Here is a 25762-nt window from a genome sequence, read left to right on the forward strand (position 1 = left end):
CTGTGCAAAGACCCTGGGGTCCTAGGGTGTGCATAGACACTGGGAACTGAGACCCCAGTGTGGCCAGAGCAGGGGGAAAAGGGGCTGGAGTTGGAGGTGATGGGGGAGGGGCAGTGCAGAGACCATGCAGGGCCTCCTAGGCCATCTTGAAGGGCAAGTCTTTACCCTATGAGGAATGCAGCAGAGACGGGAAGCTTTGGGGCCCAGACAGACTTCTCTTCGATAGACAGCAGACCAGAGAAGGCATTCCTGTCTCAAGTGACTCATATCTTGAGTTGTGTAGAATGAGTAAGAGGAAGCCAATTGGGGAAGGAGAAAGAGGGAATGAGGTGCCAGTTCCCGGGAGAAGGCTCAACAGCAGTAAAGACACCACGGACCTTCCTTCCATAGGGTGGTCCCACCTGGGTCCTACACCCAGGACTAGCTCCGAAGGTGCTCGAAAATGGCAGACCAGAGTGTCTATGAAGACAGAGAGCCTGAGGTCCCAGGCCGGGCAGCCAGTCTCAAGCAGAGAGAGAGGCACTGCCCGGGCCCACATGGGTTGTAGGTGGCTTGTAGGTGGCTTGTAGGTGGCTTGTAGGTGGCTTGCTCCAGCAGTGGTGGGGGATGGATCTGAAGGAGGCTGGAGTGCAGACAAGATCTTTGCGAGGAATATGTTAATAGCCCAAACCAGGATGGCTGGACCTAGGAAGCCAACCCAGAAGTGGAGAGCGCCCAAGAGGTATTTCGGAAGGAGGGCGAGACCGCTAGGGCGTCGGTTGGGTGGTAGCGCTCGGCAAGTGGTGCCCGCAGGGCAACAGTAGGGGCGCGCCGGAGGGGCGCGCAGGGCAAGCCAAGTGGAACCGTCCTGCGAGCAGCGGGATGGGCGCCCCGGGGCCCAAGACGGCAAGCTGGGACCGGGGGCGCCTCCTGGGGGCGGCTGCTGACCACTCACAGCAAATGAGTTGGTCCAGAAGGGGGGCAGAGGAAGAGGAAAGTGAGCAGGTGTCTGCGGGACGACGAGGAGCGGGACCGCGGCGGACTGGGGGGCGGGGAGGGGGCGGACCACGCAGACGCTGCGCGGCCGCGGGGAGACCCGCCGGGAGTGGGGGGGCGGGGGGGCGGGGGTGCAGGCGGAGCCCGGCGGCGCACGGCGCGGGCAGGCGGGGTGGAGCGGGCGCGGCCGACCCCCGCCGCGGACTCCCCGCGGCAACCCGGACCCCCCCCCGGGCTGGAGCGGCCGAGGCCGGCTGGGCGCGCCTCCTGCAGCCCGGGGCCGCCCGGGTCCCCCCGCCCCCCGCGGCGCCCCGGGGTCCCCGCGTGCCCGGGCCGCGCCTCCCCGCGCCTCCCCGCGCCTCCCCGCGCCTCCCCACCGCCGGGCCCGGCGACGTCACTGCGGCTCTGACGCGCGCTAATGGAGGCCCGGGCGCAGGCGGCGTGGCGCGGGTGTCCCCCGGGGAGGTCCCGGTCCTTGCAGCCCGCGGCCGCGTCCTTGGCCCTCCTCCAGGGGAACCTCGATTTTCCCATCTCGGGAAGGCCGGCTGTCCTTCGGCTACTGACAAGGACGCGACCGCTTGGTAAAAGATCTGAACAATGCCCGGAAAGAAAGAGCCGGACCCGAGACAGAGCCTAATAATAGCCGCCCGCTCGAGTTCTGCTCGCGTGCTCAGCGCTCTTAAGAACAATAATAACGACAACAGCCATAAGAGCCACCATTTATTGAGCGCTTACTCTGTGCCAGGCACTGTGTTAAGCGTTTTGCGGGCAACCCTCGGAGGTAAGTACCGTTATTCTCCCTATTTTAAGGAAGCCGGGGCACGGAGAGGTTAAGGAATTTGCCCCAGGCACACAGCTAGCTGATGTCAGTGCCACAATTGCAACCCAGGCTGTTCTGATCCCGTGTCATCCTCATGTCAACCCATAAGGTCGGGATCCATCTTAAAGATGAGGAAACTAAGGCACATGGAAATTCAAGTACCTTGCCCAAGGTCACCTAGCTGGAAAATGGATGAGGCAGAAAGCGAACCCCGGGCTCCTCTCTGTCCGCAGAACCCGCGGTCTTGGCCATAGGCGATGCCACTTCCAAACCACCTCCGACAGCCCCGCAGGCTTTGGCCCCGGGTCGCAAGAGGCGCAGCCCCTGCAGGGTTTAGGTGGGTTCCCGCGGCCTCCGATCCCCGGGTGAATCGGACGTTTCGGAGCATCGTCTCTGCTCAGCCCGCAGGCGTCTGGTGGGGACGCGTCTCCGGGAATCCGGTCGGGACCCGGCCGCGCGGTCCTCGGAAGGGAAGGAGCGGGGGCGGCGGCGGCGGGAGGGGTCCCTGGTCCCACCTGCAGAGCGGAGGGGCCGGCGGCTTGCTCTGCGCGGCCGGCAGAGGGCGCCGTAGCACGCGCCTCGGGTCCCGTGGTCACCAGACCCCGGGGCCCGCAGCCTGGGCCTGCGGACGTTGGGACTCGGAACCGCCCAACTAGGGACCCCTCCGGCCTGGCGACTGGCACCTCTCCGGCCCCTCCTCTCAGCCCTGGGGGCCGCTTGTCCTGACGACTCTCGCCCATTTTCTGTGGTCCTGCCATCCCACCGTAGGCCTTGCAGTCTTCCCCAGTCCCTGCAGCACTGATCTGGTCCATTCCATTCCATTAGGCTCAGGTGTTTTCAAAGTCAGCCTTCGCTCTGTCTCCCCTTCTCATGGGCCCCTTGGTGATGTAAAATGGGGATAAATCATTGACTTGGAATAGATAACTAATTTTCTTCTCCAAAACAGGAGGAGGGGCTTGTGTAAGGAAGGAGCAGCCGATTGGGGAAAGGATCTATTTTTAATAGCTACAGTGTCTTAAGAGCTTGTTTCGTGCTGAGCCCTTTCTGTGTCTTGACTCCTTAATCCTCACTACAGCTCTGAGAGGAGTGCATCACTATTTCGACAGAGGAGACAAGACTGGTAAATGGCAATGCGGGCATCCACCAGGAGGATCTATCTGTAAAGCCACGTTCCCATCACCCGAATGCACAAGCTGATCCAACTGAACAGAAGAGGTAAGATACAAACCGAGCAAAAAGAAACCAAAATCTATTCTAAGACTGCTTAGAAATACCACACGTGAATCAGGGGCTTCCCGTTGCTCTCTGAGCCCAGTTTGGGACTCAAATGTCTGAAAAAGAAACACAAAACCTAAAGGTGCAATGAGAGGAGAATAGGAATAAGGCTTTTAGCTTTTGTTTGAAGAGCATCCAGAGAGGCCCACTCACTTTCTATGACTGGGCTCTGAGGAAATAAAGGTGGTTCTAGGAAAATCTGAAAAATATGAGAGGGGAAAAAAAAATGCCTTCTGTGGTTTTTACTTTAACCAAGCCGCATTTTGCTATTTGTGTTTTATTTTTAAATTAACATAGCTCTCCCCACCCTTTAAATTGGCACATAAATAGCAAAAACAGAAGGAAGGCCAGCTACAAACTTCAAACTTGGTGGGTTTCTCAGGAAGGAGGCGCATGACTTGAAGTGGAAATGAGGATTGAATGAGGTGCTTTAAACATTTGAAAGACAGACTTTCCACAAGGAATTTAGATCATAAGCCCTTAGAACGGGAGCTTTGTCTGGATTTGGGCTCAGTATAGTGCCTAGAATCGGTGAGTGCCCAAGAAATGTGGAAAACGAATCACACTTTTAATGTATGTCTGCATCATCTAACCATCTGGGCCACCACTTTGCTTATGGTTTTAGAGGATTTTCCTGTCCCCTGAGTCTTAGTCACACACCCTCCCACAGACCCCTTAGTTTCCCAGAATTTTGCTCTGGGAATTCAGTCAAGTTGAGGCAATTGTTATTGATGATGATGTCACTAGGCTTGGTTAAATAGAATGACTGCTCAGCTCTGGAATCACCAACTGGAGGAGTTTCCAAACAGGGAAACCGAGGCAGAAGGGACCTCGGGAGACTTGTCACTTCACAATTCTGATTCTCTTGTCCTGTCTTTGAACTAGAGGAACTCTCCTCTTGCCCAACGCAAATGAGCCCTGGGCATCCCAGCTGCCTCTTGCAAAATTGTTGGACTTTTCTGACCTCACCTCTCTCTGCTCCTTCCCTCATTTTTCAGGACATTCATTCTACAAACATGCATTGACAGCCCACTATATGTAAGTGCAGCTAGGAACCTAACATGAGCTCATGAGCTCACTTTCTCCCACCTGGCTTCTGACTTCATGGCCCATGACCTTATGGCTCCAACTTTCATGCCTGGAGAGGTGCCACAATGGTCAATGGCTTGTTCTCCAGGTGGTGACTGTTGCTCAGACATATCTGACATTTTTTTAAATTTTTTATTTATTTTTGATAGTCACAGAGAGAGAGAGAGAGGCAGAGACACAGGCAGAGGGAGAAGCAGGCTCCATGCACCGGGAGCCCGACGTGGGATTCGATCCCGGGTCTCCAGGATCGCGCCCTGGGCCAAAGGCAGGCGCTAAACCGCTGCGCCACCCAGAGATCCCCCAATATCCGACATTTTGGATGTGTCTCCCCTGGCAGGGCATGGTCTCCCCTGGCAGCTAGGGGAGACCATGCCCTGGGACCCCAGGATACCACCTTGGTGACATCCATTTGGTAGAGACTTGGGCCCTGATATATATTCTCAGAAGCAGGGCCTGGAAATGCTCTTGCACTTGCCTATACTCCTTCCTACCCTTTCCTAGTTGTCATATCTTCAGTTCATATGATCATTGTTGACAACCTTATTAATAGCTTGGGCCGTATTTATGAAGCATTGGTTACAACAACAACAAAATCCCACTAGTGCCACAATACCCCACTGTTCAAAGGAAAATGTTGGCTCAAAAAAAACAGCAGTGACTGGCTGGGATAATGCTATGAGTCTTTCGGGTCATTTTGTTATTGAGCCTTGGGATCAAGTGATTCAAAATAATGAGAAGGAAAAACACTAGCCCTGTTTTAGCCTTCCAGATTATTCAGATGGAATAGATTTTCAACATCAACACACTGGTAAAGAAAGAATGCTTAAGGTATACATCGTCAGTTTTTGTCTTTTTGGAAAATCCATTAATACTCAATGACTCGGTCTTCACCCATTTCCCCCTCCCCCCCCAAAAAAGAGTATTGAACCACACAGGATTCAGATGATGTCCCTGGAAATCCCTTTAGAGAGTAGATTCCAAATCATAATCATTCTTCTTGAATATCTCACCCCCTCCCCAAGACTGTCCCATCCCTGCTAGCTAACCACAGCATCATTTTCTCTCCCCATGGGGAAGGCACATGCCCAGAGACCAGAAGAATGAGGGAGAGTAGTGAGTAGAGCTCTTCCCTTACCTGAGCTGCAGAGCCACTTGAATCTAGAGAACTGTTACATTTGGGCTGTGTCTGTGTGAGTTCGTGGTTGTGCTTTTTCTGGCTGATCTCCCAGATCTCCATAACACCGGGGCCTGAGATACTCTTTAAAAAAAAAAAAAGCCTATCTGTGACCTATCTGTGAAGGACGTGTGTCCGTCCACCCACCAAGAAGTTCTTGGTGGTCAGTGTCTGCATGTCCAGCAGCTGGGGTGAAGAGCTTTGGAACCACTGAACATTCCTGCTGGGATCTTTCCAAGCCCTTTTGGGAACCGGCAACAGCGCTTGTCTGGGGAAATTAGTTTTGCACTTTCACAGAGTGAGAAATTCCTCAGGGGCATTCTTGTACTTGGGAAGAGAAATCAAACCCGGCTCATTCCTTTAGAGCCCATGCCGTTAATAAAGCAGACCGGCTCCAATTCAGTGGGTCCCAGCCTGGGGCCCGAGGGGCGGGGGCGGACGCAGGGGAGTCCGGCGAATGTCACCTGCGGCTGCGGCCCTCCCCCGGCTGGCGCAAGCCTGAGGTTTCGGGGGATCGTGTTGCCAGCGTGTAAACACCGTGAGTGACAGCCAACGCTCCCATTCGACCACAGAAGATCTCAAACCCTTCCTATCTTCCTAGAAACCCTGGCGGCCCGGCCCGGCTGCTTGCTGTCTGATGCAACAGTTTGCAACGCTCGGTTCTGGGAGCCGAGCCTGCCGCGGGGCGCTGGGCGCCCTGCTGACGCGCATGCGCGGGCTGCGGCCCCGCCGGGCCGGGCGGGGGAGAAGCTTTTCACCAGATGTGCCGGGGCCGGGGCCGGGGTGGGAGGGGGCGGGCGGGCGGGCGGGGGCGGGGCGCGGGCGGGCGGGGAGACCTTTGGCAGCGCGCACCGGCGATCTGAGCTTAATTAAACTTCTCCCGAGGCATTGGCTGACTGATTGACCCAGTGATCCAAAAAAAATCAGAGAGGCCTGAATCGCCCTAAACGCGACCGGAGAGAGAAGTTGGGGAGTTGGCTTTCGGTTTCCAGGGCTGGGCCTTTGGAGTCGGCCGGCCTTCCCGGAGCCCCGCAAGCCACGAAGCTATCGAGACCTCTTGGGGCATCGGGGCCTCCCTTATCTGGGCCCTCCTACCGATTTCTCATAAAGGGAAGCACAGTGGGTACAGGGAGGGGGGGACCAGGGCAACGTTCGGATGGTGTCTTGATCCGTATCTTCCTGCCTCACTTCTGCACCCATGTGCTTTAGAAGGTTTTACCAGCAGAAAGCATCACGGCTTATTTAACCAGTTTTTTCCAGCCATTCTGGTACTGGCTGCATGGTTTTCCTCCATATCCACATTCCATCTATATTGCATATTTTTAATTGACTTCTTTTATGAACTTTCCTTATTCTCTAAATTAACTTTAAATCGATTCTCTTTTTTTCTACATAGCCTCGCCCTGAGGAATAACATTAGCGAAACCACAGTTTGATGTGTCAGTCATCTATTTTAATACCCTTGAAAATAAATTCATAGCTGTTCAAAATTTTTTTAAAACATGTGTACGTTAGCTAAGAATTTCTTGCCTACTGCATTTGGAGGAAAACTCCAGGGGTAATAGAAAATAATGTGGGTTGAGTGATTGCCAATGTCCCAGGCACTGAACTAAGCACTTGAAGTCTGCATCCTTATGACACCTTATTAGGTGGGTGTTCTTTCCATTTTACAAAGGGAAAGTGGGAGGCACAGAGAGGTGAAATAACTTGCCAGAGATCACAGAGCCAGGATGCAAATTCTTACTCGCCTCACTCTAGAGCCTGTACCGCTGGCCTATCCAAGAAAGCTCCGTTACTGCTGGAGATCACCCAGGTGGTTAGTATAGGCTGGATTTGAACCTAAGTCAGTCTGACTCCAGAACTGAACTGTTAACTGCTGTGTGGAACTCTTCCCTATTTCCTCAAATCTCACCTCATACAGCCTTTTTAAATGTCTGCCTCCTTTGGAATTTAAAAGGGGCTTCCAAGTTCTTTTTTCCTCACCCCCCTACATCTCCACACTCCTCCCCCTGGGTGGGACAGAGGTTCTGTTTCCACGGTTTCCTTCTCTCCTCTGAACTAAAGCAACCCGCAAAATTTCTCATGATATCCATGAGAACCCCCACCTTAAAGATCCTATCCACTCTTCTCCACTGACCATAGAACTTCCACCCACCAGCATCATGAAACTACATTTCCCAGACTGCCATTCTCACCTGGAAAGAGAGCAAAAATCCTATGTCAAACCATGTGGCTCCTATTTTGGGGTTGGAAAATCTGGTCACTAGCTTGGATAAAGATTGGTATGCCCATAGACTAATTCTTCTGGCCCCAGGCAGACATGAATTTCCCAGGCCTCAGTGATGGGGGGAGGGGGGCAAGTTATTTCAGAAACAAAACCTTCAATTAGAGGCATAAATGAAGACTTGGAATAAGACTTCTAAAAGATGGCTGACCCCAGCCCAGGAGGTATATTTTCTTTCTTCAACTGCCCTTACCACCACCACCCCTTCCCTCTCTTCACTTCCTCTTCCTTCCCCTTCTTCCAGATTCTTCTTTTAATTGTACCATTGTGCCACTCCCTTCCCCCCTCCTCAACCCCCCGTGCCCACACCCACTCTTTAACTGTTTAGTATAAAATCCAGCCCACCAGACTGAGGTTTTCTTCGACCCAAATGTTATTTTCAGAAGGAGCCATTGAGGTTGGGGTGTAATTGCAGCGTTGGGCCTCTGCAAGCCAAGCTGAAAATAATCAGTGAGGCAGATGGGGTGGGAAGAGAGTGTGGTGGCCGCTTCCACCAAAGAGCGGGAGAAACCCAACGGAGTGAGTCAGAGAGGGGCGAGTGCCAGGCTGGTCTGCTGGGCTTACTGCTGGGAGTTCAGTTAAGGGGAAACTACCTAAGGTTTTGGGACCTTTGACTAAGGCCCGATCCAAGGTGGTTCCTGGCTGCACATCACAAGTCCATATTTCTTATGAAGCCGCTAAGCTGCTCTTGCTCTCATTCAGTTGGGCCATAGCAACCAGCAGGCCAGATGGGAACTTAACCATCCAGTTGGCTCACCAGTCTTTAGAGCAGGATTTCTCAGCATCAGCACTATTGGCATGTTGGGCTTCAGAAGTCTTAGTTGTGGGGGGTGGCTGCTGCATTATAGGATGTTGAGCAAGATCCCTGGTCTCTACCCTCTAGATGCCAGTAACACACACACACACACACACACACACACACACACACAGCCATGACCATCAAAAATGTCTCTAGACATGCCAAATGTCCTTGGGAGGCAAAAAATGCCCCTGGTTGAGAACCATTGGTCTAGAGTGATCCAGGTCTATAACAGGATCACATTACCTGTCCCATGGTAGCCTCATTGCCTTACATCACATCTGAATGGGCCCTGATAAAATCTATTGGCCAACTCCTATTTCCAATGATAGCTGTTGAATACTTCAAACCCAGCATGAGTGCCTCTGTAGTGCCAGGCACTAAACAAGGTGCTGAGAAGAAAGGGGCCAACAGACAGACATGGCCCTTGTCTTCATGGATATGACAGACTGAGGGAAGACAGACACATGAAGCAACCCTGAGCCAGAAGCATATAAAGAGAAGAAACTGGTACTATAAGAACATCAAAAAGGGTTTGTCACCTAGGTTGGAGATTCAAGAAGGGCTTTTGGAAGGAATAAGGAATTGGCCAGTTGGAGATTTGAGGGTGAGGGAATTTTTTGCAGAGTAGGAACAGTGTCCCCAAGGATCTCAAAAAAGCCTGTCATGAACCAGGTTTCAGACAGTGGGAAGTCATTCTCTCCTCTAACCCCCAAATTTGCTTCTCCTGTACTCCTCCAGATTTCTAGTACAAGCATTTAAACTTAGGATCATGTTTAACTATCTTGACCACCCCCGCCTTGTTCCTGCCCAACCCCCTTGATCACCCAGCTACCAAGTCCTGTCGGTTCTATTACCAGAATCCCTGCAAACTGCTCCTCGTCTCCATTCCCAGCACCACAACCCCAATGCAGGCTCTCTTCATTACTCAGCCAAATTTGTGAAATAGCTTCCTAAGGAGTCATCCTCCAGTCTCTACCTCAGAGAAAGACGGAGACAAAGCCCACATCTCTGCTGGGTTAAAAAAAAAAAAAAAAAAAAAGCCCTGCATGGCTTCCAGAGGCCTGTCAGGCCTCTGCCTCCCGTGACTTTCATGACTTTTGGGTACTCTTCATTCACTGCAGCCAGCATACCTCCCGCCCTCCCACTCTCCAGCCACACCAGACCCTTAGCCACATCCCATGCACCCCCACAGCTCTGCAATTTTGCTGTTCTCTTTGTCTGAATTATCCTTCTCCAACCAAATTCAGTTGGGGAATTCCCACCTATCCTTCGAGACCCAGACAAAATGAACTCATTATACTCTCCTATCCCTTCTCAGAAGTCTTCTCTTAATTCTTCCTTTTGTTTTCACTGGGATTTATATATAGCTGCTGGTTTACCATTTGTCTCGTTGATCCATAGTTAATCTGTTTAAAGACGTCCCCTCCGCCAGAGTCAGAGGGCCTCAAAGGCAGGTCACATAGTGTTCACTACCAGTTGATTACCCAACACTCATTCCCTTCCTAAAAGAAGCCAAAGAAATGCAAGGCTTTGGGCAGCCCCAGTGGCTCAGCAGTTTAGTGCTACCTTCAGCCCAGGGCCTGATCCTGGAGACCCTGGATCGAGTCCCACATCAGGCTCCCTGCATGGAGCCTGCTTCTCTCTCTGCCTGTCTCTCTCTCTCTCTGTCTCTCATGAATAAATAAAATCTTTAAAAAATAAAAAGAAATGCAAAGCATGGTGTATTATTTGGCTTATAAGCTAAGCTGCTATAACAAACAGACCCAAGGTACAGAGGCTTACGTAAGCCCATGTGCCTCAGTGGAAGCTGACCCCATGCCCAGCTCCAGGGGTTGGCCCACCACCCTTCTCAAGAATTGGTTCAAGAATTGGCTCAAGAACTCAGGCCTAAACTCATCAATGTGCAGTAGAGAATTTTCTGGTTCCCCAATATCAACAGTCCCCTTCTTTCATAACAGAACAGAAGATTTGGGGAGATGGCTGCCTTATAAGAGCTACATTTCCCAGACCCCCTTGTAGCTTGATGTGACCTCGAGTTTAAGTGGGCAGAAATGATCTTACCGCTTCTAAGCCGTGTCCTCAAAAGGATTGTGCATGTGCTTCCCTGGCCCTTCCCCAGCCCTTCCCCCTGACTAAGAGATCAGAAAAATTAAAGCAGTCTCCCTGGACCTAGGGAGGGAAGCCACATTTGGAGGACGGCAGAGCCCTTCTATCAGTCTTGGATGACTTTTCTCTGAACTCTTATAGGATGTGGAAGTGACATAAATTTCTCTTTTGCTTACTCTTCTGTATTTAGAGTCTCTTTGTTAAAGCAGCTGTTCCCTGCTCTGGAAAACACACAGTGCCTGGCTTCCCTGGGGCCTTGGGGCCTGGTTCAGGACTGGGCCTATGACCTAGTTAGGGCCAATGAGACACGAGGCAAAGTTTGACTGGGGGTTCTGGGAAAGAAGTCTCTTGTTATGAAAGAGCATCATGGAGCGACCCTCTCTCTCTTCCTCTGGCATTGCTGGGCCCGGGACCGTGGCAGTCCTCTTGCTCACACCCTAAGTATGGGGCTTAACCTGAGGGGATTGCTGAGATGGTGGCAGGAGAATGAAGTCAGAGTTTCTGGACCGAGTACCTCCGAGCCCACCATAAGGTAAGATGTGATGGAAAACCAACCCAAGCTGCCTTAGACCACAGGACACTTTTCTATCACATCTCACCTTACGGCCACCCTCCTCTCACTCCTCTTCCTGCCCCTGCTGGGTCTCACACAGGAGTCAATAAATACTTGTTGCATGAAGGCCCAGTTGTTCTTTTGCCCTCTTACCTATAATGATGACCTCACGGATAAGCTCTAAGCATTTATCTTTCTCTCTGCCCCAACCTAAACATCTAAAGTAGTCACATGGACTTCATCTCTAGCAAATTCTTCTCAGAACACCGCCCCCCTCCCCCCAACTACTTATACAGGGAGCTGAGGGTTCAGCTATAAAATGAGAGGGTTGGATTAGATACATCCAGCACATTTTCCACCTCTAATGTCCCATGGCTCTGCCTGAGGCTTGTTCTGAAGAAGCCATCCAGTGCTCAGACCAAAGACCCGTCTAGCACTAACCGCGGACAGTCGACTGAGAGGTCCCTCAGGCCCCCGCCCCAATTCCAGATGATTCCACAGGAGCCCCCTTCCAGCACTAACAGTCTAGAGTTCTGTTCAACATCTTTGCAAGCTCTGAAGGCCCACGGTACTATCATACTATGCTAAGCCCAGGAAGTTTTTGACTGGCTGCCAGACCTCCTGCCCCAAGCACAAAAGATAAAGGCCTAGGGAGGGCCTGGGCCATCACAACGTTGTCCTTCCAGATGAGGCCAGAAAAACTGGCAGGCAGCAGGAAAGGGGGCCTTGCAATGCTCAGGCGTTCAGGAGGTCCTGCAGCAAGGACACTCAGGTTCCTGTGCCCATTGCCCAACCCTCCAGACTGCCATTATTAGTGCTGCTCCAAATGGGAGTATAGGCCAGTTCCGGGCAAAACATTTCCTCTTTCCAGCCATGAGACCTCCATGAGACCAGGGAAAGAACTGCTCCGTGACTCAGCCCCCTGGAATGTAGGAGAATTCCATCTCAAGGAAAATGACCAGTAATGGACCCTGGCAGCCAGGGTCCAGAGGTGCTTCCTCCGGAGTCTGCAGTGACTCCAAGCTTTCCTCCCCATGCTTTTTGAGGTTGCCGTTTATAGGATGCTCACTAAGAGCTAAGCCCTGTGCCCAGCACTCTACCTGCATTGGCTTATTTTACCTTCACAGCAGCTCTGCAGGTAGGCATCGTTGCTGGTCCCATTTCATAGATAAGCAGATTGAGGCTTAGGGAGGTGAAATCATTGCTTGGCATTCATAAGCCACAGAGCTAGATCTGACCTCAGGTTCTTAACCAGAGTGTTTGGTAGGAGGCTTTTGGCAGCGTCTTCTCTGGTCTTCTAAGTTGGGCAGGCAAGGGGGAAGGGCACAGTGAGACCTCAGCCCTGTGAGGTCAGTGCTGTTGAGGAAGAAGTCGGGACCAGCGAGAAGGGCAGGCAGTCAGTCACTGGAGTGAAGGGCAAGGCAGGCAGAGACCACCAGGCAGTCCCGGTCACATATAAGGAAGGTGGCCGGCTCCACTGAACCCAGCCAGTCATGAGCTGTGGGGGAGTCAAAGCCTATCCTGTAGCCAAGGCACCAGGGCATCCCTTGGGTGCCAGGTTAGCTGACCATGAGCAGAACTGAGCAGCCCCCCACAGGACCCCATGGATCCCAAACTGGGAGCCCTGGCACCCAATGGGTCTGAGTCTGTAGAATGTCTTCCTGCCCAGCAGGATCCACTCTGCCACTCACATCTTCCCAGCCTTCATACAGTCTCAGGTGGGCCACTTCCTCCCTGATGACCAGGTCACTTGACCCCTTTGGAGTTCGGTGTCCTCATCTGCATTGTGGGGACCTTGCACAACACAGTGCAGTGCCTGGCACAGGGCCAGAGGTCAGTAACCGGGAGCCGAGTTCATTGTCATGAAGAACAGCCTGGGCAGCACTAGAAGAATCAGTGACCTGTCTGTGAAGATCTTTGGAGAGCAGGGGCAGAAAAGATAAGGTCACACGGGGTGGGGGAGGGGGGGAGTCACATGGTCGTCAAATGGGGAAGCAGCAGGATTTGGGGTAGGGCATCCAGGGACACCTGCTGCTCTCCCTGCCTGAAGGACTGGCACCCATTTCCCTGGCACCTCAGACTCAACCACAACCGCAATGCCTAAGAAGGGGATGGAGGAGGTTTGGGGCCTCCCCTGCCGCTCCAGAGGGAAGACTAGATGCCTAAATGGGTCTGGGGCGGGGAGGGGAGGCAAAGGGCCACCAAGTATCAGATGTTGCCACTGGGTGTTTGCCATATGCCAGGCTCTATGCAAAACATCCAGACACTAACTGTGGACTCTCCAGCTCACCCCTCCAGCCGCTAGACAGGAGGCATGTGTCTGTTATCACCACCAACAAAAACATCCCCGTTTGATGAAGGTATTGAGCCTCAGAAAGGTTAAGAAAGCTGCCAAAGGTCACAGAGCCAGAATGTGGCAGAGCTAGAATTTCAATCAACTTTATCTGATAGAAGCCTCCAGCCTTCCCAGGATGATTGAATGTGTCTCACTGCCCATGGCTCTGGCATCGAAAGGGCACTGGTCCTGGCATTTGAATCAAGGAAAGAGGAACCCCATGGAAATGGACCGTGTGCAGACCTGCCATGACCCAGCATGGGCCTCTGGGCCTGTTCCACCTTGGGGATGTGCGCCAGATGTTGGAGACAGGGGCAAGCCTGAAAAGGATGGTTCACTAGGAGGTTGCCTCTTCTGATGCTTGTATGAATGCGGGCACACGTGTGTGTCTGTGTGTGTGTGTACATGCACCTACATGTACACAGGCACGTGTGGGCACACCAGCTAACCCCCATCTTGGCCCAGGAGAGAATGAGGAAGGACAGGTGAGGTGGGAAGGGTTGGATGGCTCCACAGTCATCTCCATCTCAGTTCCCCGGGCGGAGGCTCTAATATTTTCCTGGAAAGCTGGCCATGAGCCTGGAGGCCGTGGGTCTCCACAGAGTCAAAAAAGGACACTGGCAAAATCTTCTCCAAAATCAGTTCAGACTTTATCACCCTCTCTGAGCCTCCAAGCCAGAGGGTGGAGTCCTGCCAAGTGAGGACAGGCTGTCTCAGAGCACTTCCTCGCCAGATCCGGCCTTCTGAAAATCAACCTCCAAATGACCCCACGACTTGCTCCAGACTCCGAGCGATGCAGAATGGTTCCCTCATAATCGCCCCATGGGACACAGCGTGGTGTGGTGTGAGGAGCATGAATCTTGGGCTCATCTGAATTTCAGCCTGGACATCAGTCCAGGAGCTGTGAGTCCTGGGGCAGGTGACCCAGTCCTTCTGAGCCTCTCTTTCTTCTTCCGTAAGATGGTGGTAATAATTACCCATGGTAGATGCAGCCAGAGTGTGAGTGCTCCTGCCACTTCCCTTTTCTCCTTCTTCCTTCTGGACCTCCCTAACCTCCACTGACCACTTGACCACCTCGCTTCGGGCCCTCAGTTCCCAGAATCCTCCCAGCTGTGGCCCAGCTTCTGAGCTTCGCAGGAGACAGTGGTTTTGCCACCCTTTGCTTGTGGCCTGCCATGGGCCCGCTCCCCTGAGAGCAAAGGCCTCAGAGCACTGCCACCGGGACCCCACCCTCTTCGTAAACACCAGTTGGGCACCAACTGACCTCAGGAGGGAAGTGCTCAACTGGGACCCTCCTCTTCCAGCCCTGCCTGCTGCTAGATGTTCCAGGGGAAGTGCCAGGCCAATCTGGCACCCATGCACCCAGGGCGCCTCCATCCTGGAAATAGGCACTTGGAGCCAAACCCTGGGCTGAAGGTGGAGGAAGTTAAGGTGCTTGAGTGTTGCTTCTCTCCTGCCCTCCCACAGCACCAACCTGGGCCATCCCAGACAGGGCAAGTGCTTCCCAATTTAAATGTGTTTTAATAATGATCCTAATAGACATCCATAAGAAGGGCTTTACCATCCCTCTTGGTTTCTTAAAAAGAAATTAAATATAATGAAATATTCATTTTAATTCCAGGCAGTGGGGATGTAACTGTGTATTTTATTATTCTTTGTAACAGCTTTTTCTGTATTGTTAAGATTGCTCTAAAAAAAACATTTTGGGGGGCACCTGGGTGGCTCAGTTGGTTAAGCATATGCCTTCAGCTCAGGTCATGATCTCCCTCTCTCTCTCTCTGCTGTTCTCCCTGCTTGTGCGCGCGCTCTCTCTCTCTCTCTCTCTCCAATAAATAAATAAATAAAATGTTTTTAAAATAAATAAATAAAAATAAAATAAAAACTTTTTTTAAGATTTTATTTTTAAGTAATCTCTACACCCAGCATGGGGCTCAAACTCACAACCCCAAGATCTATTGACTGAGCCAGCCAGGCACCCCTAACGAAAAATATTTTGAAGTTGATAAGATTCATAGGATTTTTTAAAAGATTTTATTTATTTATCCATATGGATCCCCTTGGGATCCCACCATTTATACCATTGATTATTCTTTTCTTACCTGAAAAAGTACACTTTGTCATGGGAAAGTTAGAAAATACAGACAAGCAAACAAATGAACACATAAAATCCTTGCAGCCTCACCCTGCTGAAATAACCCTTGCTGACATTTTCATGTTTAACCATCCTGTCCACGTTTTTATGTACGTAGGTAAACGTATATAAACACACATTTTACAATAAAATCGGAATCCTATGATTCATGTTATTTTTAACTTACTTTGTGTTGTTGACTTACCAATACATCTGACATTGATTAGGATTGTTTCAGCTACAAATGACAGAAAATCCAAAGGAACAGTGGTTTAAACATGTTAATTTCTCTCTTTAGGAAAGGATGTCCTAAAGTAAGCAGCCCCGGCTGGTACAGCAGCCCTGTGACCATCAGGGACCCCAGGCCCCTTCTACCCGGGGCTCCCCATCATCAGTGCATGCCTTCCACTAGTGACCCAAGACGCCAATGGAAGAAGCAGCAGGAAAGAAGAGAGTCCTGCCTCCTCAAAGGACGCTTCCTGGAATTCACATGCATCACATCTGCTTGTACCGTACTAGCCAGAACAAAGTCCCACGGCCCCCAGAAGATAAGATTTATCTAAGTAGAGCTTTTATTACTATAGAGAAAGAACAGATATTGGGGGGATAACTGGCTTCTCTGCTGCATTTTACAAACGTCTTTCCAGAGCACATAGTTTTATATCCCTTTTGTTTTTCTCTTATTTTTTAGTGAATGTGTGACCACATCATTAAATATTCTTCAACTTTTAATGGCTGCTCAATATTCCATGATAGCAGGTAGCATCACTGATAGATCCAATACCTTATTTGATATGTGGGTGTTTTGCTCTGATAAATAAGACTCTTCAATGGCTAAAACTTGTCAGAGGAAGAGATCCCAACCTTTCCTCTCTACTTGGGGGCTGCCCTCCAAAGACATTTTGCTGAGGAGTCAGATTAGTATCTGCCTTGAAAGCTGGCTTAAGGTTCTGTGTTTGTTTCTGAAAAAAAAAAAAAAAAAAAAAAAAAAAGAAGCTTTTTGGCAACAGGAATACTCCTCCATTCCCCTTGCAGAGGAAGTCACAAGGGTAGGCACTTCTCCCTTGGGTGGGAGGAAGATGGGGTGAGGATGTGGGAGCTGCAGGTGCAGAGTCAGTGGGAGGAGACCATGGACTCTACAGAGCTAGGAGAGGACCTGCTCCTGTAGAGGCTTAGGAGACTGGATGGGGCCCAATTCATTCTCCACTCAAGTTCAACCAGCACTTTCTGTGCCTCTTCTCAGGGTCATGCCCTGGACCAGTCCCTGGGGTTGTCTCAGAGTAGACATCGTCCCTGCTCTCCAGGAACCCAGTCAAGTATAAACTCACCGATGTAGGAGTTCAGCCTGCCGTGTCGCCTCAAATAAGAATCCTCAGGCCCACACCCAAATACCTGATGCCATGTAGGTGGGCCTAGAACCTGCATTTCTTTCCGTCTCCTGGAGTGACTGATGGGCATGCTCAGGAACCATTTTAGTGGAGGAACATCAGTCAAGGTGTTTAGAGGAATCCTTTTAAACCAGGCAGACCAGGAGCCTCCGTCTGCTCAGTATGTGGCTTGAACCTTGACTGAGCGTTAAGCTATAAGAGGACACCTGTCAGACACACCTGAACCCAAATAGCAGGTCCATCCTTCTGTAGCTGAGTGATCTCAAGCAAATTATTTAACCTCCCTAAGACTCAGTTTTCCCATTTGTAAAATGGGAAGAATTGAAGTCCTTCCCACGTGAAAAAATAAACATCAGTGCTTAGCAGAGTGTCTGGCACCCTATAAATGGTAGCTGTTACTATTAAATCATTAAAATTATTGTTAAAATTAAAATAATTGTTATTATTAAATTAATTAAAACTGGTGGCCCAGCAGTTTAGCGCTGCCTTCAGCCTAGAGCATCATTCTGGAGATCTGGGATCGAGTCCCACGTCAGGTTCCCTGCATGGAGCCTGCTTCTGTCTCCACCTCTGTGTGTGTGTGTGTGTCTCATGAAAAAATAAAATCTTTAAAAATTTTAATTAAAACTGCTTCTATGTAACTACAGTGAGGAACTAGAGACAAGATATAGAAAGCATCTTATACGCTGCCTGACTCATGGCGGTAGACATTCAATACATTGGTATTATGATTACTATCATCCTTACATTCATTTTAATTCTAGGCTTAGCACCTCTGCAAGCTGTACCCGCCACACAATATTATCCTCCCAATAGAAATCATGGATAAAGCCTCGGACTCGTGGCTCGGAACTGTGGGCTTACTGTCCACCCCTAGTGCCTGCCCCAGCATGAAAGAGATTTTCTCAGAGCCTTCCAGAAGGATGTGCAAGCTGCAAGCAGGTCAGCGTGAGTGGGAACCTCAAGTCCCTACTTTCAACCTCCGGCTTTCTTGGGGAGCCAGGCAGAGCCCTGGGCCATTCGCCCAGCCCCAAGGATCAGGAAACCGTGCAGGCCCCGCGCTGCTGGGACGCCAGGAGGAAGAGGCGGTGTCGCTGTTGATAACTGCATTTTCGAGTGTTCCGTGGATGGCGCGGTTACCATGGTGATGCTGATGGCTGTGAGCGAAGCTGCAGCCTCTCTCGAGTTGTGAGTCAGGTTCAGCTTTATTTATTTAAAAAGAAAACCAACGCCCTGACCTGGGAAGGACAAAGCAACACGCAGGTAGAGGCCGGGGCGTCCACTGTGGGTGGTGGGTGTGATGCAGGGCACCCCTCGCAGGCTACCCGGCTTCTGACGTCAGTTGGCCCAGGCGGCTACCAAGGCCTGGAAAAGTCCACAGAGGTAAGTGGGGAGGCCGGCATTTCAAACTGGCCCAGGAGAGGAAGCACAAAGCGAAGCTGCACTGCCAGTCGGAAACCTCTTAATAGGAAGCAGATCGCATTTTGTCAGCTCTGGGCCAGACTCCTTCAGGGGACGCTGCCCCGCCCCGCTGTGACAGTCTTCAGGGCCCAAGATGATAGGCAAGTGAGGGCCGGGTCGGGCCCTGAGATGACTGGTGCTGGCTGGCCCACACCCGGTGTGTATACACCAGCAGTGCCCTCTGGGGGGTGAGGGGGGCAGGGTCCTGGAAAGGACAGCAAAAATCTTCTCCCTGGGGCAATGGGGCCCCTTTAACCAGAATTCCTGCAGGGGAAGAGGTAATCATAATAGCACCTACTCCCAGGGTGGCTCTGAGGATGAAATGCGATAATATTTGCAAATGTTTAACACAGAGCCGAGCTGGCACATAGTAAGCGCTGGATAACTGGGCTATTGTTAACTTTTGTTCAGGCCCTTATCTGAGCCCGGCTTGGGTAGAACAGCAACAGCCTCCTAACGCGCCACCAGCTGGTTCTAGTCTTACCCCCAATCTATGGTCCATACCACAGCAGAATGGTTTATTGAGAATACATCCCAACCGTGCTATTTTTCTCCCCAAAAACCTGCCAGTGGCTCCATTTACCTTCAGGATGACTCTTAGAATTCCTTGGAGGGGGCCAAGGCCTTAAATGATCTAGCCCTTGGCTGCCCTCTCCAGCCCTGTAGCTCACCACGCCCTGCCTGCCTTGATAAGTTTTGGCCATTACCCCAGTGTCAGCACTCTCCCCAGGGTGCCAGGCTGTCATTCCTCCAGGATCTTTGGCATGCTGTTCCCCTTGCCCAGAAAGTCCACACTAGCAAATGCCTGCTTACCCTCCAAGACCCACATCAAGAACCCCGTGTACCATGAAATCTTCCTGTCTTCCCCTCAAACACGGAGCAGGCCACTTCCTCCTCGGCGCCACCTCAGTACCCTCCATAAAGACATTTCTCACTTTACATTGCAATCCTTGTGACCCGTGCCCGTGACCTTTTCAGCTTCTTGAGGGCAGCACTGATTCTAAATAATGTCTGGGTGCCCAGAACATACCACAGTATCCTAACATTCACAAGGGAGGACTGTGAATGGATGAATGAATGAATGAATGAATGAAGACAAAAATCCCATTTATAGAAAAGGAAACAGGCCCAGATAGGAGGAGTGACTTGGTTTAAGTAGAATCCTGAAGCTCTATAATTCAGGCCCTTCTGATTCCAGAGACCAGGGACGGACCATCCATCCATCCATCCATCCATCCATCCATCCATCCATTGCTTACTGAGCACCAATCATCCAGCAGGTACCGTGTTGCCCCCTACAAGGAGTAACCCTGGCCCTCAGGAGTCTGCAGACAGGTGGGATAGAATGACAGGTATTCAGACAATTCCCATACTTTTCGCTATGAGCTGGGACAGAGGATGTAGAAGGAGCTATGGGAATTCCAGGAACCATTATATGGATGGACAGAGGGAAAGCCTCTCTGTCTGTGTCTTCCACTCCCCTCTCCCCAAACTCTAGAGCCCAGGTTCCCTTGGACAGCAAGACCAAGGCAGCTGCCCTCCAAGTGCTGTTAAAACAGGTAAGCAGACATATACATAGGCACAGATGTACCTAAGACAGGTGACATGGAAGTGCCTGGCCCCATGAGGCAGGACATGCAGTCACAAGGACACGCTTGTACTCCTAAACAATCATGTCAAGAGCCATCAAGGAGCAAGGATAGAGGAAATCAGACCCGCAGAGCATTTTCGGACCTTTGACAACATACCTCGCCCTTTTGCACACCAGGTCTCATTGGATCCCCACCAGGGGCGATCCTCCAAACAGATCTATTGTTTTCTCCCATTCCATTTCCAATGGACAAACTGAAACTCAGATGACTTGCCCCCCATACCACCACCACCTGGTCAGTGGAAGTTCCAGAACTGACTCATCATTCCCCAAGCATTTGCTAGCATTTAGCCTGTGCCAGGTCTCCTGTGGGTCACAAGGGATGCCAAGGTGAATGAGCCACAGCCCCTGCCCCTTGTGGGAGACAACAGCCTTGGCTCTCCTCCAGGTTTGAATCTCAGGGTCACCACTGACTAGCCATGTGAGCCTGAGCTAGTTGTTAGCCTCGGCAATTCTAGTTTGAGTCTCTGATTCAAAACATAAATCGGATCAAGCCTGTCTTGTGCTCAAACTCTCTGGTGGCTCAAAATAAAATCCAAACTCTTCAACATGACCCAGCTCCTGCCCCCTGACCCAGCTCTCTTCCTGTCACTGTCCACCTCTTGTCCCATTGGCCTCAGGTCTCTGTGTCTTCACATGAGAGGACACCACTGGGTTCAAAATGATGGCCCTATACTTTCCTTCAAGGTAATATCTTCATATTATATGACATGATACTATGTATATTTGACCGTTTGTTTATGAGTTACTAGTACAAAAGGGTAGGAATGTGCCCACTGTATTTATTAGTACACCCCCCAGTGCCTAGAACAGTACCTGGCACACAGTAGGAACACAGTAAATTTTTATGAACAGGAATGTATCAATAGGGGCATCTGGGTGGCTCAGTGGCTGAGCATCTGCCTTTGGCTCAGGTCGTGATCCTGGGGTCCTGGGATGGAGTCCTGCATCAGCCTCCCCACAGGGACCCTGCTTCTCCCTCTCCCTGTCTCTGCCTCTCTCTGTGTGTCTCTCATGAATACATAAATAAAATCTTCAAAAAAAAGGGATGTATCAATAATCCTGTTTCCTCCCCTTTAAAATGATACCTGCTGCACATAGCTATAAGGATTAATTATGTTATAAATGGAAGATGCTTAGCCTGGTGCCTGGCACTTCCCTGGCACACAATAATGCTGTTATTTTTTGCTATTGCTGTTATCATTGGGGAGTCAAGGGGGAGACAGGTGTAAAAATAAATTGCACAGTATGGTAACAAAGCTCTTACTTCTGAGGCCTCTCCTCTACTCTGGGGCTCAGGTAGCAGCCTCTCCATGGTCTGAAGATCAAGGGCCAAAGCTCTTGCCCTCCTGTCTGTGGGGGTCACCCTCAGGGTCTCACCCTGATGGCCAGGAGACCTCTGGGCCCCGCCTGGCCTGGGGGCAGTGGGCAGAGTCCAGACCAGGCCTCGGAAACCCTTGACTTCTCCCCTGGGAGCAGGCCCCACATCAAAGCCAATCTGAGAGGGGCGAGGCCTGGAGATAAATGGAAGATTAAAGAAGGCGAGGTCTCCACAGGCCGCAGGGAGAGGCAGCAGGCAGGCGACCACAGAGGGGAGGCCCTGACACAGCCCTGGCAGCAGCCATCTTGGGGGGCAAGAGGTGAGAGGGGGGCCCAAGCCTAGGCCAGTGGAGCCGGGAAGAGTAGCTTAGCCTGGGCCTGCTCCCCCAGCATTACCCTTCCTCTGGTTCCTCTAGTGCATGCCTACTTCTTAACCCTTTCACAGCCAGGCTGCATTAGGGAGGTACATCAGAGGAACCCCGGGCCTCTCTTCAGGAGAGTTTGTTTGGTCATTGGGTTCGGTCATTGGGGTTTGCTCCCTCCAGCAAAGGAGCCTGTAATGAAGACCTCCTGGCCCCAGTCTTCCTCCCCAGGAAGGTCTGTAATTAGTGCAGGAGGCGAGGCTGGGGAAGCTCAGACAATGTCATTTGAACCAGGATGAGACAGGGCTCAATTGCTAGTCTGCACATTTTTTTTCTGGTGCCATTTCATATACAAAACTCCAGCAAGCTTAACCCTTTCCTAGCTGGGCCCTGATGCTGGGGTTTCAGCTTGGCATATCACCCATTCCTGCGTGCAACGTGTGCCCATCTCACCTGCCCCCCATGCACACCCCGATGCAGGTGATCCAACGTCCGTAACAGCCAACAAGCCATCTGACAATTCATCATCCAACAAGCCCTCGCTGAGCGTCACCAGATGCTAAGCACCCGGAGAGGGGACCCAGAGGAAAGTCTGCCATCTTGCCATCAACGAGATTACAACCCTCTGAGCAGTGGTGGAATGCACACTATAAGCAGCTGGTGAGCAATGCAAGACAGGATAGAGGCAGACGGTGAGGACCAGCAAGGGGCAGGGAAGGAAGTCTCCAGGAGTCAGGGATGGGCTCATGGGAGGTTCACATGTGGTAAGCATTCTGTAAATATGTACTGAGAGAGCCGTCTTCCTGGAGCAGAGCATTTCGGCAACTAGGGTGTGAGGGCTGAACCCACAAGGAGAAGCAAGAGTAGCTCTGAGCCAGCCAGATGGATACAGATGTCAGAGTCTACTGGGAGGCAGAGGCTATCGCTTCCTCTCCCTTGCCCTGAAGCCCTCATTCTGAACCCCTGACCTATGGTCTGTCTCACACTGATGTACAACCTGTTTGGTTACAGATCTGAGACCCCCCCTGGACTTTGAGCAACCTAAGGGCTTTGTCTATTCTCCTCTGGTCTCTGATGCCTAAGCACCGAGCCTAGCACTCAAGAGGTACTCAGCAAATACTCATTGAATAAATGCCTGAGTTTGGATGGGAGGGTGGAGGTGAGGGGAAGAATCAGCCTCTATAGCCTTTCCCAGAGGGGATGCCAATTGTGGCCTCACTGCCCCTATAAATCATATCACAATCTCCCCAACATATAAAGAGCTTCTAAAAATCAATAAGACAAGACTGACCACTAATTTTTAAAAGGTCAAAGAATATGAACAGAGTCTACAGAAAAGGAAACAATGTTCTAAGGCATCTATAAAGACTCTCAACCTCACTAATATAAGAGAAATGCAAGCCAGAAACCATTCAAAAGTTTACTCATATCCTTTATTTGAAAGACTGTAGAGAAACCAGCACTGCTGTATATTGCTGCTGGGGGTGTAAATTGATATGAACTAGTTGACAATATCTATTGACATCACAAATGCACATTCTCTTTGACCCAGTAATCCCGTTCCTGAGAATTTACCCTACAGATATACAGTGCTGGAACAAGGCTATCATTATAGTATTGTCTGTGATAGTGAAAACTTGGAAACAATCCAAATGTCCATCATTTGGGGACAGGTAAGTAAATTATGGTACACTCATACAATGGATAGCTATGCAGCTATTTAAAAAAAATAAAGAATGAGGACGTTCTCTATGTACTAATATAGGCAGATCTCCAAAACAGATAAAATGGGGGGGGGGGGATGTAGAACAATGTGTATAATATGCCTCTTTTCAGTTAAAAAAGAGAAAAGAGACAAGGCACCTGGGTGGCTCAATCGGTTAAGTGTCCAATTCTTGATTTTGACACAGATCATGATCTCAGGGCCGTGAGATTGAGCCACGAGTTGAGCTCTGCACTGAACATGGAGCTGCCTAGGATCCTCTCTCTCTCTCTCTCTCTCTCTCTCTGCCCCTTCCCACATCTGTCTCTCTCTCTCGCTAAAAAGAGAGAGGAAAAAAATATATATGTATATATACGTATATGCAAAAACACGCACAAACATACACACCCCAAAGAAGATACCCAAGGAAGCAATCAAATTGATTATATGTTGGTTGAAGGGTGGGAACATAGTGGTGAGGATATGGGATATAAGAATGGGAGGATTACCTCTCATTGTCTTCCTTTTTTTAATTTTTTGAGTCACATGACATATTTATCTATTCAACAAATTCAAAAAGACTAAAAAAAAAAAAAAAAAAAAAGCCCTCAAAAGCCATCTACCTAGATATCAGGGGTTCTAGGCTTTTCCCCAAGTTGCTAGGTAAGAGGATCCCACGTCAGCTGGCAGCCCCTCCCTCACATTTCCTCCCCAGGCCCTGCCCGTATTTCCCTGAGGCCTTGGGTCCCAGTCTGTGGTGGCTGTCATCCCAACCCATACTTTATAAGCATGGACTATGACATCAGACCAAGTCACTGTGTGAGCCTCAGGAAAATAGGATAATCCTGGTCTCTGCTTCCAAGGGTTATGAGAAGGCTTAGATGAGGCTTAAATAACAAAAGGCATAGGAAATGCTTAGCCTAGATCCCAAGACATAAATGTTATTGTGATAAATGTTATTGTATAAATGTACCAGACCCATTGTTCAGGTTTTTTGCCAATATATTTATTGGATTGTGGTCGTTGTCTTATTGATTTATAGGAGCAATCTATAGATTCAGAAGATTGAGATATTCACTGCAAATTGGCATGGTGCAGAGCACGGTGCATTGAAGGACAACAGGACCATAATAAATGGCAGTTTGTGAGAATCATTATTTCTGTGATTATTTCTCCTCTGGGCCATGCACGCTAGTGTCTGCAGGCATCCCCTATTAGAGGCCCCAGGGCTCATCCGGACAGGACAGGCCCGAGGAACTGAGTCTTTATTCATTGGCTCTATGTCACCGTGTGTCTCTGCCAGTGTCCCCTGGGTTGCCAAAGACTGTCATTCTCCACTTCAGCTCTCAGAACAACAACATCCCCTTCCACTCTCGATTAGACTCATTCTTGGTACCTTCCCCAGAGGTCCCCAGGTTTGTGGAGCACAAGTGTGGTGTCAGCCCCTATAAGGAATGAATTCACTAATGAGTAAGTATCAGGCCTACCCTGGGAAACCCTAAGTCTTCATGCAGGGGCTCCCCTAGGGGAGACAGAGTCCAGGTGGACAGGCCTGCAGGGGTCCAGCAAGGGATCAGGGCCCAGAACACACACCATTGGAGCCCCTCACCCTGATCCTTGGATCCTCGCTGCTTCCTTGCCATAGAACTAAGAAAAAATGTGGCTCCCTTTGGGCCCACATCCATTCATTTTCTCCAGGGACTTAGTCCGCCCTTCAATTCTGGAGGCTCCAGAAATGTTTCTCAGAGCATCTGGAATATATATTTGCTTTAACTGGTGATTGCCAAGGCCAGCTCTGCTGGTTTTCTGTTTGTTCTGCTCCACCATGGGAGCTGGGGCTGGTCCCTGAGGATGGGGGACGCCCATGGCCCCCAAAATCCTCTCTCTGTGCATGACATGGGACAGGAACCCTGACAGGGACCTGCTCTTCAATGAGAGGAGCCTGGATGAGGGCCACCAAGAGGTAAAGTTTGAGTCTAGGGGCACCTGGGTGGTTCAGTGGTTGAGCGTCTGCCTTTGGCTCAGGTTGTGATCCCAGGATCCTGGGATCGAGTCCCACATCGAGTTCCCTGGAGGGAGCCTGCTTCTCCCTCTCCCTGTGTCTCTGTCTTTCTCTGTGTGTCTCTCATGAATAAATAAATAAAATCTTTTAAAAAATAAATAAAGTTTGAGTCTACAAAGCCCCCAGGCTCCTCCCAACTTCCCAGAGAGCCTTCAATTACTGTGCAACTTGTCCAGTCCTAGAGACTGGCACAGTGGAAAGATTAGGTCAAACAGACCCAAGGTCGAATTCCCACCTCTTGCTTAATGGCTGTGTGACCTTGGACCAATAAC

The 25762-nt window shown here is 50.6% G+C and overlaps 2 long non-coding RNA genes across 16 annotated transcripts in view; one reads left to right on the forward strand and one right to left on the reverse strand.

The window, feature by feature from the left end:
* LOC140612698 (uncharacterized) overlaps positions 1-5964 on the reverse strand; it is a 67420-nt gene extending 61456 nt beyond the window's left edge. Inside the window, exons 1-2 of the long non-coding RNA XR_012013875.1 lie at positions 5798-5964; positions 5295-5417 (exon numbers count right to left, since the gene is read on the reverse strand). This is a non-coding gene — a long non-coding RNA (uncharacterized lncRNA). The remainder of the gene's footprint in view (positions 1-5294; positions 5418-5797) is intronic.
* LOC140612697 (uncharacterized) lies at positions 1343-24579 on the forward strand. Of its 15 annotated transcripts, none has more exons than XR_012013867.1 (10): positions 1343-1756; positions 2871-3010; positions 15843-18195; positions 19592-19745; positions 19892-19952; positions 21601-21684; positions 22207-22386; positions 22738-22831; positions 23279-23399; positions 24471-24579. It is a non-coding gene; the product is annotated as an uncharacterized lncRNA (long non-coding RNA). The 15 variants fall into 15 exon arrangements; XR_012013864.1 differs by having other exon boundaries at positions 19592-19673; positions 21524-21684; XR_012013865.1 differs by having other exon boundaries at positions 19592-19673.
* The last annotated feature ends 1183 nt before the right edge of the window (positions 24580-25762 follow it).

Source organism: Canis lupus, chromosome 21, assembly GCF_048164855.1.
Source record: "Canis lupus baileyi chromosome 21, mCanLup2.hap1, whole genome shotgun sequence".
Lineage (NCBI taxonomy): Eukaryota > Metazoa > Chordata > Mammalia > Carnivora > Canidae > Canis > Canis lupus.